General features: G+C 32.9%; 5 non-coding genes across 5 annotated transcripts; all 5 read left to right on the top strand.

Annotated features, from left to right (window-relative positions):
• Nucleotides 1-506: 506 nt before the first annotated feature.
• LOC138914288 (small subunit ribosomal RNA) lies at nt 507-2,501 on the top strand. The gene has a single exon (XR_011420146.1). It is a non-coding gene; the product is annotated as a small subunit ribosomal RNA (ribosomal RNA).
• Nucleotides 2,502-3,124: 623 nt separating this feature from the next.
• On the top strand, nt 3,125-3,303 carry LOC138914295 (5.8S ribosomal RNA). The gene has a single exon (XR_011420153.1). It is a non-coding gene; the product is annotated as a 5.8S ribosomal RNA (ribosomal RNA).
• Nucleotides 3,304-3,701: 398 nt separating this feature from the next.
• On the top strand, nt 3,702-7,658 carry LOC138914292 (large subunit ribosomal RNA). Its single transcript, XR_011420150.1, has one exon. It is a non-coding gene; the product is annotated as a large subunit ribosomal RNA (ribosomal RNA).
• A 5,759-nt stretch (nt 7,659-13,417) lies between these two features.
• Nucleotides 13,418-15,412, top strand: LOC138914287 (small subunit ribosomal RNA). Its single transcript, XR_011420145.1, has one exon. It is a non-coding gene; the product is annotated as a small subunit ribosomal RNA (ribosomal RNA).
• Nucleotides 15,413-16,035: 623 nt separating this feature from the next.
• LOC138914294 (5.8S ribosomal RNA) lies at nt 16,036-16,214 on the top strand. Its single transcript, XR_011420152.1, has one exon. It is a non-coding gene; the product is annotated as a 5.8S ribosomal RNA (ribosomal RNA).
• The last annotated feature ends 171 nt before the right edge of the window (nt 16,215-16,385 follow it).

The following is a 16,385-nucleotide window of genomic DNA, read 5'->3' as shown; positions in this document are numbered from 1 at the left end:
TATGCGCTCGGTTTTATATCATATATTACCAGAGAGTTATATGGAAAAGATAAATTTTAAATTTATCATCAAAATGCAAATGATTTAACTCAATATTTATATTGGTTAAACAAAAATTGTACATGTGTGGATACAATAATTATGTATGTTGAACAAAAATGATATTTTAGAATGAAATATGTATATATAATATAATAAAAACTTATAGAAAGAACAATATATATTGAAAATTGTGTTATAAAAAAGTTGTACTTTTTCTTTAACATCAATTATAAACTTGTTATATTAGTGGCGAAACAAGTAAAAATTAAAGAACGTATACGAATGCCATATAAAAATGGCCGTATTCGAATTAAAATAGAATTATTTCACAAAGCAAAAAAAAAATATTGAATTAAAATCAATATTTAAGAAAAACCGAACATATAAAATGGATATAAAATCTATTATATTTATATTACTAATTTCTATTCAAAAAATATGAATGAAATATGAACGAAAACATTATTCTGGTTGATCCTGCCAGTAGTTATATGCTTGTCTCAAAGATTAAGCCATGCATGTCTAAGTACACACGAATTAAAAGTGAAACCGCAAAAGGCTCATTATATCAGTTATGGTTCCTTAGATCGTTAACAGTTACTTGGATAACTGTGGTAATTCTAGAGCTAATACATGCAATTAAAACATGAACCTTATGGGACATGTGCTTTTATTAGGCTAAAACCAAGCGATCGCAAGATCGTTATATTGGTTGAACTCTAGATAACATGCAGATCGTATGGTCTTGTACCGACGACAGATCTTTCAAATGTCTGCCCTATCAACTTTTGATGGTAGTATCTAGGACTACCATGGTTGCAACGGGTAACGGGGAATCAGGGTTCGATTCCGGAGAGGGAGCCTGAGAAACGGCTACCACATCTAAGGAAGGCAGCAGGCGCGTAAATTACCCACTCCCAGCTCGGGGAGGTAGTGACGAAAAATAACAATACAGGACTCATATCCGAGGCCCTGTAATTGGAATGAGTACACTTTAAATCCTTTAACAAGGACCAATTGGAGGGCAAGTCTGGTGCCAGCAGCCGCGGTAATTCCAGCTCCAATAGCGTATATTAAAGTTGTTGCGGTTAAAACGTTCGTAGTTGAACTTGTGCTTCATACGGGTAGTACAACTTACAATTGTGGTTAGTACTATACCTTTATGTATGTAAGCGTATTACCGGTGGAGTTCTTATATGTGTTTAAATACTTGTATTTTTTCATATGTTCCTCCTATTTAAAAACCTGCATTAGTGCTCTTAAACGAGTGTTATTGTGGGCCGGTACAATTACTTTGAACAAATTAGAGTGCTTAAAGCAGGCTTCAAATGCCTGAATATTCTGTGCATGGGATAATGAAATAAGACCTCTGTTCTGCTTTCATTGGTTTTCAGATCAAGAGGTAATGATTAATAGAAGCAGTTTGGGGGCATTAGTATTACGACGCGAGAGGTGAAATTCTTGGACCGTCGTAAGACTAACTTAAGCGAAAGCATTTGCCAAAGATGTTTTCATTAATCAAGAACGAAAGTTAGAGGTTCGAAGGCGATCAGATACCGCCCTAGTTCTAACCATAAACGATGCCAGCTAGCAATTGGGTGTAGCTACTTTTATGGCTCTCTCAGTCGCTTCCCGGGAAACCAAAGCTTTTGGGCTCCGGGGGAAGTATGGTTGCAAAGCTGAAACTTAAAGGAATTGACGGAAGGGCACCACCAGGAGTGGAGCCTGCGGCTTAATTTGACTCAACACGGGAAAACTTACCAGGTCCGAACATAAGTGTGTAAGACAGATTGATAGCTCTTTCTCGAATCTATGGGTGGTGGTGCATGGCCGTTCTTAGTTCGTGGAGTGATTTGTCTGGTTAATTCCGATAACGAACGAGACTCAAATATATTAAATAGATATCTTCAGGATTATGGTGTTGAAGCTTATATAGCCTTCATTCATGGTGGCAGTAAAATGTTTATTGTGTTTGAATGTGTTTATATAAGTGGAGCCGTACCTGTTGGTTTGTCCCATTATAAGGACACTAGCTTCTTAAATGGACAAATTGCGTCTAGCAATAATGAGATTGAGCAATAACAGGTCTGTGATGCCCTTAGATGTCCTGGGCTGCACGCGCGCTACAATGAAAGTATCAACGTGTATTTCCTAGACCGAGAGGTCCGGGTAAACCGCTGAACCACTTTCATGCTTGGGATTGTGAACTGAAACTGTTCACATGAACTTGGAATTCCCAGTAAGTGTGAGTCATTAACTCGCATTGATTACGTCCCTGCCCTTTGTACACACCGCCCGTCGCTACTACCGATTGAATTATTTAGTGAGGTCTCCGGACGTGATCACTGTGACGCCTTGTGTGTTACGGTTGTTTCGCAAAAGTTGACCGAACTTGATTATTTAGAGGAAGTAAAAGTCGTAACAAGGTTTCCGTAGGTGAACCTGCGGAAGGATCATTATTGTATAATATCCTTACCGTTAATAAAAAAATTTGTTAATACAAATTTAATACAAATTACCAATATATATATATATATACATAATAATTATAATAATAATTATACCAAAAATATGATCTTAAAAGTAAAAGATCAAATAAATTTCGAACAAGCAAATCGAAATATTGTAATAATATAATATTATTACAAATAAATTAAATAGAAACAAACATAAAATTCGAACAAGCAAATCGAATTATTAATATAATAAAATATATTTTATATATTTATTATAAACTTTTGTGTGTATATGGACCATAATATACACGCGTTGCGAGATGTATTGGCCAACTAATTTGATGATGATCATACATTGGATAATGCAACAACCTAAAATATACAATGTTGTACCTGGTTTCAGGTTAATGTTTTATATAAAATTATCAATATATATTAACAAACAAATGCCATTACAAATAATACTTTGATATATATTGTTTATATAAAACTAAGACATTTCGCAGCATTTATTTTAGGTATATAAATACATTTATTGAAGGAATTGATATATGCCAGTAAAATGGTGTATTTTTAATTTCTTTCAATAAAAACATATTTGACCAAATTTAAAACCAATATTATAAAACTCTAAGCGGTGGATCACTCGGCTCATGGGTCGATGAAGAACGCAGCAAACTGTGCGTCATCGTGTGAACTGCAGGACACATGAACATCGACATTTTGAACGCATATCGCAGTCCATGCTGTTATGTACTTTAATTAATTTTATAGTGCTGCTTGGACTACATATGGTTGAGGGTTGTAAGACTATGCTAATTAAGTTGTTTATACAAATTTTATAATAAAATTTTATAAGCATATGGTATATTATTGGATAAAAATAATTTAATTATTTTATTCATAATATTAACAAATATATGAAAAACATTATCTCACAATAGTAATTAAACTTTGAGAAAAACGAAGAGGAATATTTTCTTTTTCAATCAAATAATACTGAGAAATGTCTAGCATAAAATATTATCTAGAATTGTCTCTTATTAATGATTTGAAATATGAAAAACGTTGACAATATTATTATTCTTCGTTAATTCGTTACAAATAAATGCCATTAATATATATATACGTCAGCTTTAAACGAATTTAATAAAATGTTTTATCATTATATATAAAGAATTAATTGCAAATAAAAGTTATATACAACCTCAACTCATATGGGACTACCCCCTGAATTTAAGCATATTAATTAGGGGAGGAAAAGAAACTAACAAGGATTTTCTTAGTAGCGGCGAGCGAAAAGAAATCAGTTCAGCACTAAGTCACTTTGTCTATATGGCAAATGTGAGATGCAGTGTATGGAGCGTCAATATTCTAGTATGAGAAATTAACGATTTAAGTCCTTCTTAAATGAGGCCATTTACCCATAGAGGGTGCCAGGCCCGTATAACGTTAATGATTACTAGATGATGTTTCCAAAGAGTCGTGTTGCTTGATAGTGCAGCACTAAGTGGGTGGTAAACTCCATCTAAAACTAAATATAACCATGAGACCGATAGTAAACAAGTACCGTGAGGGAAAGTTGAAAAGAACTCTGAATAGAGAGTTAAACAGTACGTGAAACTGCTTAGAGGTTAAGCCCGATGAACCTGAATATCCGTTATGGAAAATTCATCATTAAAATTGTAATATTTAAACAATATTATGATAATAGTGTGCATTTTTTCCATATAAGGACATTGTAATCTATTAGCATACCAAATTTATCATAAAATATAACTTATAGTTTATTCAAATTAAATTGCTTGCATTTTAACACAGAATAAATGTTATTAATTTGATAAAGTGCTGATAGATTTATATGAATACAGTGCGTTAATTTTTCGGAATTATATAATGGCATGATTATCATTGATTTTTGTGTTTATTATATGCACTTGTAGGATTAACAATGCGAAAGATTCAGGATACCTTCGGGACCCGTCTTGAAACACGGACCAAGGAGTCTAACATATGTGCAAGTTATTGGGATATAAACCTAATAGCGTAATTAACTTGACTAATAATGGGATTAGTTTTTTAACTATTTATAGCTAATTAACACAATCCCGGGGCGTTCTATATAGTTATGTATAATGATATTTATATTATTTATGCCTCTAACTGGAACGTACCTTGAGCATATATGCTGTGACCCGAAAGATGGTGAACTATACTTGATCAGGTTGAAGTCAGGGGAAACCCTGATGGAAGACCGAAACAGTTCTGACGTGCAAATCGATTGTCAGAATTGAGTATAGGGGCGAAAGACCAATCGAACCATCTAGTAGCTGGTTCCTTCCGAAGTTTCCCTCAGGATAGCTGGTGCATTTTAATATTATATAAAATAATCTTATCTGGTAAAGCGAATGATTAGAGGCCTTAGGGTCGAAACGATCTTAACCTATTCTCAAACTTTAAATGGGTAAGAACCTTAACTTTCTTGATATGAAGTTTAAGGTTATGATATAATGTGCCCAGTGGGCCACTTTTGGTAAGCAGAACTGGCGCTGTGGGATGAACCAAACGTAATGTTACGGTGCCCAAATTAACAACTCATGCAGATACCATGAAAGGCGTTGGTTGCTTAAAACAGCAGGACGGTGATCATGGAAGTCGAAATCCGCTAAGGAGTGTGTAACAACTCACCTGCCGAAGCAACTAGCCCTTAAAATGGATGGCGCTTAAGTTGTATACCTATACATTACCGCTAAAGTAGATGATTTATATTACTTGTGATATAAATTTTGAAACTTTAGTGAGTAGGAAGGTACAATGGTATGCGTAGAAGTGTTTGGCGTAAGCCTGCATGGAGCTGCCATTGGTACAGATCTTGGTGGTAGTAGCAAATAATCGAATGAGACCTTGGAGGACTGAAGTGGAGAAGGGTTTCGTGTGAACAGTGGTTGATCACGAGTTAGTCGGTCCTAAGTTCAAGGCGAAAGCCGAAAATTTTCAAGTAAAACCAAAAACGCAATATATACAAATCAAGCTAATATAATATACTTGAATAATTTTGAACGAAAGGGAATACGGTTCCAATTCCGTAACCTGTTGAGTATCCGTTTGTTATTAAATATGGGCCTCGTGCTCATCCTGGCAACAGGAACGACCATAAAGAAGCCGTCGAGAGATATCGGAAGAGTTTTCTTTTCTGTTTTATAGCCGTACTACCATGGAAGTCTTTCGCAGAGAGATATGGTAGATGGGCTAGAAGAGCATGACATATACTGTTGTGTCGATATTTTCTCCTCGGACCTTGAAAATTTATGGTGGGGACACGCAAACTTCTCAACAGGCCGTACCAATATCCGCAGCTGGTCTCCAAGGTGAAGAGTCTCTAGTCGATAGAATAATGTAGGTAAGGGAAGTCGGCAAATTAGATCCGTAACTTCGGGATAAGGATTGGCTCTGAAGATTGAGATAGTCGGGCTTGATTGGGAAACAATAACATGGTTTATGTGCTCGTTCTGGGTAAATAGAGTTTCTAGCATTTATGTTAGTTACTTGTTCCCCGGATAGTTAGTTACGTAGCCAATTGTGGAACTTTCTTGCTAAAATTTTTAAGAATACTAATTGGGTCAAACCAATTAGTTCTTATTAATTATAACGATTATCAATTAACAATCAATTCAGAACTGGCACGGACTTGGGGAATCCGACTGTCTAATTAAAACAAAGCATTGTGATGGCCCTAGCGGGTGTTGACACAATGTGATTTCTGCCCAGTGCTCTGAATGTCAAAGTGAAGAAATTCAAGTAAGCGCGGGTCAACGGCGGGAGTAACTATGACTCTCTTAAGGTAGCCAAATGCCTCGTCATCTAATTAGTGACGCGCATGAATGGATTAACGAGATTCCTACTGTCCCTATCTACTATCTAGCGAAACCACAGCCAAGGGAACGGGCTTGGAATAATTAGCGGGGAAAGAAGACCCTTTTGAGCTTGACTCTAATCTGGCAGTGTAAGGAGACATAAGAGGTGTAGAATAAGTGGGAGATATTAGACTTCGGTTTGGTATCGTCAATGAAATACCACTACTCTTATTGTTTCCTTACTTACTTGATTAAATGGAACGTGTATCATTTCCTAGCCATTATACGGATATATTTATTATATCTTATGGTATTGGGTTTTGATGCAAGCTTCTTGATCAAAGTATCACGAGTTTGTTATATAATCGCAAACAAATTCTTTAATAAAACGGTGCATTTATGTATTTTTGATTTGAAAATTTGGTATAACTCCAATTACTCAGGTATGATCCAATTCAAGGACATTGCCAGGTAGGGAGTTTGACTGGGGCGGTACATCTCTCAAATAATAACGGAGGTGTCCCAAGGCCAGCTCAGTGCGGACAGAAACCACACATAGAGCAAAAGGGCAAATGCTGACTTGATCTCGGTGTTCAGTACACACAGGGACAGCAAAAGCTCGGCCTATCGATCCTTTTGGTTTAAAGAGTTTTTAACAAGAGGTGTCAGAAAAGTTACCATAGGGATAACTGGCTTGTGGCGGCCAAGCGTTCATAGCGACGTCGCTTTTTGATCCTTCGATGTCGGCTCTTCCTATCATTGTGAAGCAAAATTCACCAAGCGTTGGATTGTTCACCCATGCAAGGGAACGTGAGCTGGGTTTAGACCGTCGTGAGACAGGTTAGTTTTACCCTACTAATGACAAAACGTTGTTGCGACAGCATTCCTGCGTAGTACGAGAGGAACCGCAGGTACGGACCAATGGCACAATACTTGTTCGAGCGAACAGTGGTATGACGCTACGTCCGTTGGATTATGCCTGAACGCCTCTAAGGTCGTATCCGTGCTGGACTGCAATGATAAATAAGGGGCAATTTGCATTGTATGGCTTCTAAACCATTTAAAGTTTATAATTTACTTTATAAACGACAATGGATGTGATGCCAATGTAATTTGTAACATAGTAAATTGGGAGGATCTTCGATCACCTGATGCCGCGCTAGTTACATATAAAAGCATTATTTAATACAATGACAAAGCCTAGAATCAATTGTAAACGACTTTTGTAACAGGCAAGGTGTTGTAAGTGGTTGAGCAGCTGCCATACTGCGATCCACTGAAGCTTATCCTTTGCTTGATGATTCGATAATAAACATAAATTTAATTGTGTTTATTTTGTTTGGCTTTTTTAAGTCAGAATATATATATATATATATATAAAATATATATATATAAAATAATAATTATATTTAAATAAATTTTATTTAAATATATTTAACAATGGTAGCCATATGTATCGTCATCCTATTAGTGACGCGTATAAAAATATTCTAAGTCCGAACATGCAAATAAGAGACATATGCAAGTATATGTACTTCTTAAGGTAGCCAACTGAATCGTCATCCTATTAGTGACGTGTATACAAATATTCTAAGTCCGAACATACAAGTAAGAGACATATGCAAGTATATGTACCTCTTAAGGTAGCCAACTGAATCGTCATCCTATTAGTGACGTGTATAAAAATATTCTAAGTCCGAACATACAAGTAAGAGACATATGCAAGTATATGTACCTCTTAAGGTAGCCAACTGAATCGTCATCCTATTAGTGACGCGTATAAAAATATTCTAAGTCCGAACATGCAAATAAGAGACATATGCAAGTATATGTACCTCTTAAGGTAGCCAACTGAATCGTCATCCTATTAGTGACGTGTATAAAAATATTCTAAGTCCGAACATACAAGTAAGAGACATATGCAAGTATATGTACCTCTTAAGGTAGCCAACTGAATCGTCATCCTATTAGTGACGTGTATAAAAATATTCTAAGTCCGAACATACAAGTAAGAGACATATGCAAGTAAATGTACCTCTTAATCTAGATGACTGAATCGTCATCCTATTAGTGACGTGTATAAAAATATTCCAAGTCCAAACATGAGTTATATGGATATGAAAATAATATTAAGTTCTAGTATGGATATGAAAAAAATGAGTTATATGGATATGGGAAAAATAACAAGTTCTAGTATGGATATGAAAAAAATGAGTTATGTGGATATGGGAAAAATAATAATTTCTAGTATGGATATGAAAAAAAATGAGTTATATGGATATGGAAAAGAATACAGAGTTCTAGTATGGATATGGAAAATGAGTTATATGAATATGGGAAAAATGATAAGTTCTAGTATGGATATGAAAAAATATTGAGTTATATGGATATTAAAGAAATAATAAGTTCTAGTATGGATATGGAATAAAATGAGTTATATAGATATGGCAAAAAATTTAATGTTCTAGTATGGATATGAAAAAAATTAGTTATATGAATATGGGAAAATTTATAAGTTCTAGTATGGATATGGGAAAAATAATAAGTTCTAGTATGGATATAAAAAATATTGAGTTATATGGATATTAAAGAAATAATAAGTTCTAGTATGGATATGGAAAAAAATTAGTTATATTGATATGCTAAATAATGAGTTATATGCATATGGGAAAAATACTAAGTTGTAGTATGGATATGGGAAGAATACTGAGTTCTAGTATGGATATGGGAAAAATAATCAGTTCTAGTATGGATATGAAAAAATATTGAGTTTTATGGATATTGAAGAGATAATAAGCTCTAGTATGGATATGGAAAAAATTAATTATATTGTAATAGTAAATAATAAGTTATATGGATATAGGAAGAAAATTAGGTTCTAGTATGGATATGAAAAAAATTAGTTCTATGGATATGGGAAAAATAAAAAGTTCTGGTATGGATATGGAAAAATATTAAGTTATATGGATATTAAGAAATAATAAGTTCTAGTATGGATATGGAATAAAATGAGTTCTAGAGATATGGCAAAAATATAATGTTCTAGTATGGATATGAAAAAAATTAGTTATATGAATATGGGACAATTTATAAGTTCTAGTATGGATATGGGAAAAAGAATAAGTTCTAGTATGGATATGAAAAAATATTGAGTTATATGAATATTAAAGAAATAATAAGTTCTAGTATGAATATGGAAAAATATTATTTATATTGATATGGTAAATAATGATTATATGGATATGGGATAAATACTAAATTCTAGTGTGGATATGGATAATTATATAATGAACAAAAAATAAGTTATATGGATATGGTGGATAGTAGAAATAAATTTATGGAAGTAGATAAATAATATTTAGTCGTGGATATATGAAGTTAAGTATTGTCAAAATTTATATTATATGGATGTAATAAATGATAATAATATAATTCAATTATATATGGTATATGTATAAATGTATAATAAAATATAATAATAATATCTAGTTGTATGGATATGGATTATATGGATAAGGCATATGATTATATAATATGAAAAAATATTTATATTGATATGGATAAAGAAATTACTTGAATATGGAAATAAAGAAGTTATATTGATATGGAGAAAATAATGAGTTATATAGATATGTTGGCATCAGTACGAAATATGCCCAATTTACATACACCGGAGCCGCAGTACGATAAATACCCAATATTTAGACGTCGTGGCCAAAAACATATATAGGGAGGCAGTGCTCGCCGACCGGCCGTATTGTTCAAAATTTATGTTTATCATATTATTTTGGCAATGCTATATATAAATGATATCTTATACATATAATTCAATTATAGCGATATGGAAATACCATATTATATGTATAAAGAAAAAAATGTATAATAAAATATACATTGACATACAAATATGGCTAGTTGTATGGATATGCCGTATTCATTATATGGATACGGCATATAGATTATATAAATATGACCAAAAAATATTTTATATTGATATGGCAAATAAAGAAATTACTTGAATATGGAAATAAAAGAAGTTATATTGATATGGAAGAAAATAATGAGTCATATAGATATGTTGGCATCAGTACGAAATATGCCCAATTTACATACACCGGGGCCGCAGTACGAAAAATACCCAATATTTAGACGTCGTGGCCAAAAACATATATAGGGAGGCAGTGCTCGCCGACCGGCCGTATTGTTCAAAATTTATGTTTATCATATTATTTTGGCAATGCTATATATAAATGATATCTTATACATATAATTCAATTATAGCGATATGGAAATACCATATTATATGTATAAAGAAAAAAAATGTATAATAAAATATACATTGACATACAAATATGGCTAGTTGTATGGATATGCCGTATTCATTATATGGATACGGCATATAGATTATATAAATATGACCAAAAAATATTTTATATTGATATGGCAAATAAAGAAATTACTTGAATATGGAAATAAAAGAAGTTATATTGATATGGAAGAAAATAATGAGTCATATAGATATGTTGGCATCAGTACGAAATATGCCCAATTTACATACACCGGGGCCGCAGTACGAAAAATACCCAATATTTAGACGTCGTGGCCAAAAACATATATAGGGAGGCAGTGCTCGCCGACCGGCCGTATTGTTCAAAATTTATGTTTATCATATTATTTTGGCAATGCTATATATAAATGATATCTTATACATATAATTCAATTATAGCGATATGGAAATACCATATTATATGTATAAAGAAAAAAAATGTATAATAAAATATACATTGACATACAAATATGGCTAGTTGTATGGATATGCCGTATTCATTATATGGATACGGCATATAGATTATATAAATATGACCAAAAAATATTTTATATTGATATGGCAAATAAAGAAATTACTTGAATATGGAAATTAAATATAAAGAAGTTATATTGATATGGAAGAAAATAATGAGTCATATAGATATGTTGGCATCAGTACGAAATATGCCCAATTTACATACACCGGGGCCGCAGTACGAAAAATACCCAATATTTAGACGTCGTGGCCAAAAACATATATAGGGAGGCAGTGCTCGCCGACCGGCCGTATTGTTCAAAATTTATGTTTATCATATTATTTTGGCAATGCTATATATAAATGATATCTTATACATATAATTCAATTATAGCGATATGGAAATACCATATTATATGTATAAAGAAAAAAAATGTATAATAAAATATACATTGACATACAAATATGGCTAGTTGTATGGATATGCCGTATTCATTATATGGATACGGCATATAGATTATATAAATATGACCAAAAAATATTTTATATTGATATGGCAAATAAAGGAATTAATTGGATATGGGAAATAAAAGAAGTTATATTGATATGGAAGAAAATAATGAGTCATATAGATATGTTGGCATCAGTACGAAATATGCCCAATTTACATACACCGGGGCCGCAGTACGAAAAATACCCAATATTTAGACGTCGTGGCCAAAAACATATATAGGGAGGCAGTGCTCGCCGACCGGCCGTATTGTTCAAAATTTATGTTTATCATATTATTTTGGCAATGCTATATATAAATGATATCTTATACATATAATTCAATTATAGCGATATGGAAATACCATATTATATGTATAAAGAAAAAAAATGTATAATAAAATATACATTGACATACAAATATGGCTAGTTGTATGGATATGCCGTATTCATTATATGGATACGGCATATAGATTATATGGATATGACCAAAAAATAATTCATAAAGAAATTATATGAATATGGCAGAAATAATTGGTTATATTAATATGATCAAATAATACTTTATATAAAAAAGTGAATATCTTTGGTTGGGTGGCAAAGAGAATTAAATATGCCCGATATATAGACGTCGTGGCCAAAAACTACTATAGGGTGAAGTGCTTGTCTGTTGGTCTATATATATACATATAATATTTTATGCGTACACATTATTATTATAGATAGTTAATATCTATCGTATGGGTGGCAAACGGAATTAAATAATTTCGATATTTAGACGTCGTGGCCAAAAACTACTATAGGATGGTCAGTGGTTGTCCACCAATTAATTATTGAACAAACCATATGAATATCATATGCTGTTGTCAATATAATGTATATCAATAATAATAAAAAATAAGGATGGTACAGTAAGTAGTCCATCTACTATTGAACAAAATATATTATAATATATACTTTTGTTATCAATAGAACAACATATATTAAAATCAAAATATTATCCGTATAAATTTGTTTCTTAAATGAAATTAAGACTTGGCTACGCGGTTAATATTATAAACCCATGATAATAAGGTGAAACAGAGGTCAAGTTTCTATTATATATAGAATAACAAATTGTTTCCGACTTTTATCGTTAATCTTTGGTGGCAGGTATATATGATAATTTATATTAAATTATTATATCCCCTGTCGTTTGGGCACAGAGTATCGCTTGCCGGTACAATGTGTTTACAAAAAGCATTATAATAAAATATAATTGCAATATTAGTGATCAAAATAATTTCATATGCGCTCGGTTTTATATCATATATTACCAGAGAGTTATATGGAAAAGATAAATTTTAAATTTATCATCAAAATGCAAATGATTTAACTCAATATTTATATTGGTTAAACAAAAATTGTACATGTGTGGATACAATAATTATGTATGTTGAACAAAAATGATATTTTAGAATGAAATATGTATATATAATATAATAAAAACTTATAGAAAGAACAATATATATTGAAAATTGTGTTATAAAAAAGTTGTACTTTTTCTTTAACATCAATTATAAACTTGTTATATTAGTGGCGAAACAAGTAAAAATTAAAGAACGTATACGAATGCCATATAAAAATGGCCGTATTCGAATTAAAATAGAATTATTTCACAAAGCAAAAAAAAAATATTGAATTAAAATCAATATTTAAGAAAAACCGAACATATAAAATGGAAATAAAATCTATTATATTTATATTACTAATTTCTATTCAAAAAATATGAATGAAATATGAACGAAAACATTATTCTGGTTGATCCTGCCAGTAGTTATATGCTTGTCTCAAAGATTAAGCCATGCATGTCTAAGTACACACGAATTAAAAGTGAAACCGCAAAAGGCTCATTATATCAGTTATGGTTCCTTAGATCGTTAACAGTTACTTGGATAACTGTGGTAATTCTAGAGCTAATACATGCAATTAAAACATGAACCTTATGGGACATGTGCTTTTATTAGGCTAAAACCAAGCGATCGCAAGATCGTTATATTGGTTGAACTCTAGATAACATGCAGATCGTATGGTCTTGTACCGACGACAGATCTTTCAAATGTCTGCCCTATCAACTTTTGATGGTAGTATCTAGGACTACCATGGTTGCAACGGGTAACGGGGAATCAGGGTTCGATTCCGGAGAGGGAGCCTGAGAAACGGCTACCACATCTAAGGAAGGCAGCAGGCGCGTAAATTACCCACTCCCAGCTCGGGGAGGTAGTGACGAAAAATAACAATACAGGACTCATATCCGAGGCCCTGTAATTGGAATGAGTACACTTTAAATCCTTTAACAAGGACCAATTGGAGGGCAAGTCTGGTGCCAGCAGCCGCGGTAATTCCAGCTCCAATAGCGTATATTAAAGTTGTTGCGGTTAAAACGTTCGTAGTTGAACTTGTGCTTCATACGGGTAGTACAACTTACAATTGTGGTTAGTACTATACCTTTATGTATGTAAGCGTATTACCGGTGGAGTTCTTATATGTGTTTAAATACTTGTATTTTTTCATATGTTCCTCCTATTTAAAAACCTGCATTAGTGCTCTTAAACGAGTGTTATTGTGGGCCGGTACAATTACTTTGAACAAATTAGAGTGCTTAAAGCAGGCTTCAAATGCCTGAATATTCTGTGCATGGGATAATGAAATAAGACCTCTGTTCTGCTTTCATTGGTTTTCAGATCAAGAGGTAATGATTAATAGAAGCAGTTTGGGGGCATTAGTATTACGACGCGAGAGGTGAAATTCTTGGACCGTCGTAAGACTAACTTAAGCGAAAGCATTTGCCAAAGATGTTTTCATTAATCAAGAACGAAAGTTAGAGGTTCGAAGGCGATCAGATACCGCCCTAGTTCTAACCATAAACGATGCCAGCTAGCAATTGGGTGTAGCTACTTTTATGGCTCTCTCAGTCGCTTCCCGGGAAACCAAAGCTTTTGGGCTCCGGGGGAAGTATGGTTGCAAAGCTGAAACTTAAAGGAATTGACGGAAGGGCACCACCAGGAGTGGAGCCTGCGGCTTAATTTGACTCAACACGGGAAAACTTACCAGGTCCGAACATAAGTGTGTAAGACAGATTGATAGCTCTTTCTCGAATCTATGGGTGGTGGTGCATGGCCGTTCTTAGTTCGTGGAGTGATTTGTCTGGTTAATTCCGATAACGAACGAGACTCAAATATATTAAATAGATATCTTCAGGATTATGGTGTTGAAGCTTATATAGCCTTCATTCATGGTGGCAGTAAAATGTTTATTGTGTTTGAATGTGTTTATATAAGTGGAGCCGTACCTGTTGGTTTGTCCCATTATAAGGACACTAGCTTCTTAAATGGACAAATTGCGTCTAGCAATAATGAGATTGAGCAATAACAGGTCTGTGATGCCCTTAGATGTCCTGGGCTGCACGCGCGCTACAATGAAAGTATCAACGTGTATTTCCTAGACCGAGAGGTCCGGGTAAACCGCTGAACCACTTTCATGCTTGGGATTGTGAACTGAAACTGTTCACATGAACTTGGAATTCCCAGTAAGTGTGAGTCATTAACTCGCATTGATTACGTCCCTGCCCTTTGTACACACCGCCCGTCGCTACTACCGATTGAATTATTTAGTGAGGTCTCCGGACGTGATCACTGTGACGCCTTGTGTGTTACGGTTGTTTCGCAAAAGTTGACCGAACTTGATTATTTAGAGGAAGTAAAAGTCGTAACAAGGTTTCCGTAGGTGAACCTGCGGAAGGATCATTATTGTATAATATCCTTACCGTTAATAAAAAAATTTGTTAATACAAATTTAATACAAATTACCAATATATATATATATATACATAATAATTATAATAATAATTATACCAAAAATATGATCTTAAAAGTAAAAGCTCAAATAAATTTCGAACAAGAAAATCGAAATATTGTAATAATATAATATAATTACAAATAAATTAAATAGAAACAAACATAAAATTCGAACAAGCAAATCGAATTATTAATATAATAAAATATATTTTATATATTTATTATAAACTTTTGTGTGTATATGGACCATAATATACACGCGTTGCGAGATGTATTGGCCAACTAATTTGATGATGATCATACATTGGATAATGCAACAACCTAAAATATACAATGTTGTACCTGGTTTCAGGTTAATGTTTTATATAAAATTATCAATATATATTAACAAACAAATGCCATTACAAATAATACTTTGATATATATTGTTTATATAAAACTAAGACATTTCGCAGCATTTATTTTAGGTATATAAATACATTTATTGAAGGAATTGATATATGCCAGTAAAATGGTGTATTTTTAATTTCTTTCAATAAAAACATATTTGACCAAATTTAAAACCAATATTATAAAACTCTAAGCGGTGGATCACTCGGCTCATGGGTCGATGAAGAACGCAGCAAACTGTGCGTCATCGTGTGAACTGCAGGACACATGAACATCGACATTTTGAACGCATATCGCAGTCCATGCTGTTATGTACTTTAATTAATTTTATAGTGCTGCTTGGACTACATATGGTTGAGGGTTGTAAGACTATGCTAATTAAGTTGTTTATACAAATTTTATAATAAAATTTTATAAGCATATGGTATATTATTGGATAAAAATAATTTAATTATTTTATTCATAATATTAACAAATATATGAAAAACATTATCTCACAATAGTAATTAAACTTTGAGAAAAACGAAGAGGAATA

The sequence above is a fragment of the Drosophila takahashii genome, unplaced genomic scaffold (assembly GCF_030179915.1).
Source record: "Drosophila takahashii strain IR98-3 E-12201 unplaced genomic scaffold, DtakHiC1v2 scaffold_176, whole genome shotgun sequence".
NCBI classification, from domain to species: Eukaryota; Metazoa; Arthropoda; class Insecta; order Diptera; family Drosophilidae; genus Drosophila; species Drosophila takahashii.
Note: the sequence above shows the minus strand (reverse complement) of the source record. Positions and strands in the feature narration are given on the sequence as shown.